At 35.2% G+C, this 6000-nt stretch overlaps 1 protein-coding gene across 4 annotated transcripts in view; it reads right to left on the reverse strand.

The window, feature by feature from the left end:
- The window catches only part of FILIP1 (filamin A interacting protein 1), a 107225-nt gene extending 101695 nt beyond the window's left edge, over positions 1-5530 (reverse strand). For 3 of the 4 annotated variants that reach the window (XM_072330811.1, XM_072330808.1, XM_072330807.1), the window contains exon 1: positions 5072-5530. The gene's annotated coding sequence lies outside the window, so the exon portion shown is untranslated. The remainder of the gene's footprint in view (positions 1-5071) is intronic. The other variant, XM_072330812.1, reaches the window with a different exon arrangement.
- Positions 5531-6000: the final 470 nt, after the last annotated feature.

Consider the following 6000-nt stretch of genomic DNA (forward strand, 5'->3'; position numbering starts at 1 on the left):
TAACTGCAATTTTCCTAATAAATGGAAATTGCATCGTTTCCTTAAGTATTTAGGTTATTGCACTGAAATAGCATCATGAACTCACCGCCACTTCTCCTTCCTGTTGTCAGGCTAGATCTCATTTAGTTACAGGAACAGGCACTAAAACAGGTTAGTTTAGATGTGTGCATTATTATTAGATATGTGTGCATTAGAAAGCTGTAGCGGGTCTGCTTAGCCCCATTACATTCTATGACTCATGCATGTGTGGGAAAGACCTTATTTTCACAGAGATCTCTTAGATAAACAAGTCAAGTTGGCAGGAATTCGATTGCACTGATGTTAAGCATCTTCTGCTTTCTGTTGCATTCATTTGGTTTATATTTTCTGAAAAATGCAAGCAGTCTGATAAACTCTAATGAAAATTCTTCTACCAAGGACACATGACCTTTCATTTCAGTTACATTTTTTCAATAGGAGCAGCCTTAGAACCAATTCCTAAAAATTTCAGTTGTGTTATTGCAGTAGAAAAAAAAAAACACAAAAGAAACAAAGATACCATGTTAGTGAAGCTGTAGCTCTTGTTATCCATGGCCATAACACACTAGCCAAATGTCCTCTCCCACCTCTTCAACTTACAAGATTCTAAACGCTGTGGACTTCTAAAAGAAAATTGATTCAGCTTCCGGAATATTGGAACAAACTTTTGAACAGGATAAATTACAAAACACAATACGCTTTCAGACCATTTCCCCTAAAAAGCAAAGAAAGCATACCTTACTCTATTAAAGAACCATGAAAATATAAAAATCAAAGCAATCCTTACTGTATTAAAGAACTGTCAGAGAATACAAATGAAACTCAGAAAGTTTTTCGCAAATCTATTGAGGTCTTTGCTCATGTTCTGAAAACCCACTGCTTTATACTGAAGTGAATTTGTTCACATCACAGATAATTAATATTTTAATTGAAGTTTTATCATCTTTGAAATGAAACTTACTCAGATAATGTTCAGCAATCTTAGATTCACACACCCCTTGGCTTGTGTCAGCTAACAGCAACTGGATGAGTTGCCCATTTAAGGGAAAAACTACAGGCTCCAGCTTATTTCCCTGCACTTCACATGTGTCTGTCCCACTCCTTTAGCAATGCATTCTGTAATGCCAAAAAGCATTTCTTCTTTTACATATAGTTGTGCCTTTAGGATAAATGCTCTTAATGGTAGGAATTCTTTCATTCTTTGTATTTGCAAAGTGTGTAAATCATTTTCGGAGGCAGCCACAATCTCTGTGATTTTACACATCACCTTTGCATGCTTTACTTTGGAAAAGATTTATAGTCCAGTCAAAGCAGAATGAATGTGATAAGGCAAAACCATCTTGAATGTAAAAACAAACAACAACACAACAATTTGTGCCAATTTAGAAAGACTCTGTTTGCACTGACTTTAGTATGTGTTCTGTTATGATACCAAGAATAAAAAGTAATGCAGAAAATGCAGATCATCTGCAGAAGCTGAAGAAATGGATGAAAAAATTAAAAAAAAAAACAACCAACCAAACAACCAAACAAAAAACAAACAAACCCCAAACCTCTAAGAAACATTAAACATCACCAGAGATCTTCACAAATCCATTAGGCATCACACAGTCTGCAATGCTAGAGACTCCCACTGCCTCTCCTGAACAGGAAATCAGTATAATTTTTTTTACCCTTTGGACACTAGTACCTCAAAGAATAATAACAGGATTGTGTTATAAATGTTAGTTTGTTTCCAGTATCACTAACTCGGTACAAATACTAAGCAAGAAGAAGAGAGATTAAGAAATATTCATTATTTATAAAGCCAGCATCAAAATAACGTGTATTCCCCACGTAATTCTAACTTCTCATGAGTTTAATGCAACAACTGACTTCTGAAATTTGCTGGTATAATGCATAAAATTAGGAAACAATTTTTAGCAGAAAACGCTGGCAGCAATGAAAAGAGAAAAGGCAAATGATGAAAAACACCAGAATAAGATGACAAAGCTGAAAACTACGAGTATTTGTGCTTCTTGTAAAGTGCTCAAATGTTAGCATGTAACAACACCATCTTGTCAAATACATGTTCTTCTAGTTCTTATCTCAGGCTTTAAATATTAAATATTGTTGTTAAAATAGGAAATATGAATAGTTGAAATTCCCTCTACTTTGTTTTTTTGTTTCATCTGGTGTATTAGCAGACATTATAGCTCTATTCTCCAAGTGGCATTTTGGATATCTAGATGGGCAAAATCCCTGCCCCAAAATTCAAATTATATATTAAAATAGTATGGCAAGCTGCAACAGTCAGTCTTGAGAAAGGAACAAAAGATACAGGAAACGAGAGAAAATGCAAAATGTTTCTTGAGAAAACAAACAAACAAACAAACAAAAAAAACCAATAACACAGTAATATAGATGATATCTTTTGTTAAATGCTCTTGAGAAAGCAGAAAATGTACATATTAATTATTGCACACTAAGACCTGCTCTCACTATACTTTAAGGAAAAAGCATGATAGAACAGTGGTGAGCTTTGAAGATGAACTTCAAGTCTCAGAAATTGGTGTTAAAAAGAACCAGACGTTCTATAAAGAGATTGAATAACTGAGGTGATGACAAATTACTCAGCTTAGATGCTGACTGTGACTAGATTGGTGAAAAGAGGCCATAAATTGGAATATTCTTATTATGAAGGTGAAAGAAGGAGCCACAGGCTGAACATGAAAAAGGATTCTGAATAGGAGGGAAACACAGTCTTTAGCACCATGAATGGCATCATTCATTTTGCACAGCTATGGGAATATAAACAAAATCAAAATAATATAATGGGAAAAATAAATGAGTGTGCTTGTCTTCCAAGAAAATCTCTGCAAAGGAGAATATTGCCAAAACCGTAATGACTTTTTGATTTGATATAAAATGGAGCTTGGTTTCACAGTAATCATTAGTAGAATTGGCTATTCTTCAAAAATGAAGCCATCTGTTGAATAGCCACATTGCATATTCCACAGATTTGATTGGAAAATCTCAGAGCCTCTTTGTGGACACCTGTTGAGAAGGGTAATTTTAGCCTCCTTCTCCATTTTGAAATGGGAGGGAAGACAGATGTACATAGAATCACAACTCCATGTGTTAGAATTAGAAGTTGCTATCAGACGGTTCAAAAGTCTTTTCATGTGATACAATTTTGTGGCTAATAAATTTGCTGTTAGTAGTTAAGAACTTGGCTGAACGTAAATTGTGCAAGAAAATTAAAATTGTAACACCATACCTTATATTGAGCAACAACTGAAAACAGTCAGTAACTAACACATTTTCCCACATTTTGTCATTTAAATGTATTCAGAAGGTCAAATTTGCCATTTCTCTGCAGTTTTTAACATTTGCCAATTAATTCACTGAAAATAAGAAACAGTAACTTTACTCAAAGTCAAGATTACAAGAACTGTACAAATCGTATCATCTCAGCCTTATTTCTTATTGTACAGCTTTTTTTTTAATGAAAAGCAGAACTTTCTCACGATACGTCTTTATTAAAATGTAATACTGAAGTTTCCTTCTCAGATTCAGACTTAGGATACCATAGAGCTGTAGTAATTCCACAGTAATCATTATCACATTAAATCATGGCCACCAAAATGCATTCCTATTTAGTGCTTAAGTACCGTGCCCCTTGCTTTGAAATGAAATGCAAACTATATGACTTTTGCTTTTAAGAATTTTTCTCTGTTCTAATTTTTTTTTTTTTTTTTTTTTTTTTTTTTCCCATAGGCAGTTACATTCCCAAACACCAAGTCAAAGTTGTTTCAGAGCATTTTATTTTCATTCAATCTGTAAGCATGTCATTGCCTCAATGTGGTACTGATGTGATTTGCATTGTATGCAGGCATGAACCTAGAATTATTTAGCTAAAGCAAGACCTTTTCTACTACCTGAGGCAACCTGAGTCCAGTCAAAGTACATAGGCAGTCAGTACAAACTCAATCCATTCCCCAGGAGAAATATATTTCAGTTGACACAGTTTCATATAAATCTGCAAACAGGGTTTTTGCAAGGGTTAAATGCATTCTTTAAATATTTGCCTTCGTAACTAAATTTGTATTACATTAATAACATTTGCGTCTTTTAAAAATTCATGGATACTAAATGTATTTTGTTTGGAGAAAACAGCTTTAAAAGATGGGGGGGGGCAGGGGGGGAATCTTTCTTCAATTGACCAAACAGCTTTTATTAGTTTAGTCAAAGCAGTCATAGGGAGCAATTCGTCCCCTAAATTACACAGCCATTATGTGACCATAGGATATTCAAACAGATAAACAGGCTTCTATTGTGCTGTTGGGGTAAAAGATCTGAGAACTGATTTCTTATTTATTTTTCTAAATGAAACAAACACCTTAACAGCAATACCCCAGCTCAAGCATATCGGGTTATAATAAATATAAGGTCATTTTTAGGAAGGGTGCCTTATGCAGCTACTCAGTCAAACATAAATAAATATAAGCTGATATAAATAAGTGCAAGAGGAAGAACCAAGAGCTGTTGTCACAGGGTAGTATGAAAGGTTGCAGGTATGCCTGCGTGCTTAGAGCTGTTAAGGAAATGAAAAGAATAAATGTCCTAGGTCAAAAAGTATTCACTTAATTTAGTTACTGAAGTGCTATTTTCTCTTATTTGTCAAACGCTGTCACTGTTTCTTAATAGCTGCTAAACTGTTACTGGTAAGGGGTGATAGGTAATTCTATTCTTAAAGCTTGGTTTGTCTCCTGTCATCACATGAGCAGATATAAAAAATATACAATTAAAAATTTATGTATATTATTTTCATATTACTATTAGCTACAGGATTCTGCTTGCTGTAAGAACCGTAAGTTATTTGAGCAAAGTTTTTCTGTGCCAAAAATATAAAAGTAAACATCCAAAATGTTTATTCCAGCTTCTATCTACTGAAGTTTCCAAACCATGCAGAAGACAGTCCTTAGAAGGAAGCAAACAATAATCACTAGAAAAAAAAACACCAAAAAAACTTGTAAAAAGAATGCCTCAGTCTCAGTTAGCTCAGTCTTACCTGTCAGCAAGAACTTAGGATATATCCTTAACACTGCAAGATTGCAGTAGCCTGTCCCACAGCAGTAGCCTGATCCAGCCCAAGAGAACACAAAGAGAGGAACTTTCCCACTTTTCTGGGTCTACCAGCAGCTGAAGTAATGAAGGAAACAGGGCAGAGCACAGAGGACCGGAGTTGCTTCTCGCAGAAATCCCAGGCAGAAGAAGTAGGAGGTATATACTCTGTCTGTGTCTCACCCAGACTTTTGTTTAAAAGTTTTTTCAACTGTTGCTAGGTGGTGTTAGGCTTTGGCAGTTTAGTTCTCAGATTGTATTTCCCCTCTTCTGGTCTCTTCACACAGTGTTACAGCAATGACTTTGTTGAGCTCAGCTCGCTTGTGCTATATTTAACCAGTGTTCTCAGCAAGTCAAGCCTGTCAACAGCTGAGAAGTTTGGAGCAGGCTTTGCTGAGTTCCTCAGCTGCTGAATTATCAGTGGATGTAGCACTACACAGCCCAGCTACTACTACATTCACCGAAAGATTGTGGGGAAACTGTCAAATCCTTTTATGGGCTTCCAGTGACTTCATGGGGGTAATTACTATTTAAAGCACTAAGTACAAGATGTGTATTTAGGCATACATTTTAGACTGGTAGAGAAAGAATACTTGTGTTCGCAGCAGATGAGTTCAATTATTTATACAGTGAGGATTTTCCTAGGACATGTAGGAAGTTTATAATTTGAAAGGTATGCACTTCACTTGAGGAAAAATTACACGCAGGGAGAACTTTTTGCAGCATAATTTTTACAGAGTTTAAATATGTTAAGATGACATAGATAGAAATTAATGAAAGGCTTAGGCTGGAAAGTTTTCAGTGTGATGTTTATTGCAAAGACAACCTTCTGCTAGACTAAGAACTTCCTATAGAAACTCATACTCTGAAGAAAAG

The sequence above is a fragment of the Excalfactoria chinensis genome, chromosome 3 (assembly GCF_039878825.1).
Source record: "Excalfactoria chinensis isolate bCotChi1 chromosome 3, bCotChi1.hap2, whole genome shotgun sequence".
In the NCBI taxonomy this organism is placed as follows: domain Eukaryota; kingdom Metazoa; phylum Chordata; class Aves; order Galliformes; family Phasianidae; genus Excalfactoria; species Excalfactoria chinensis.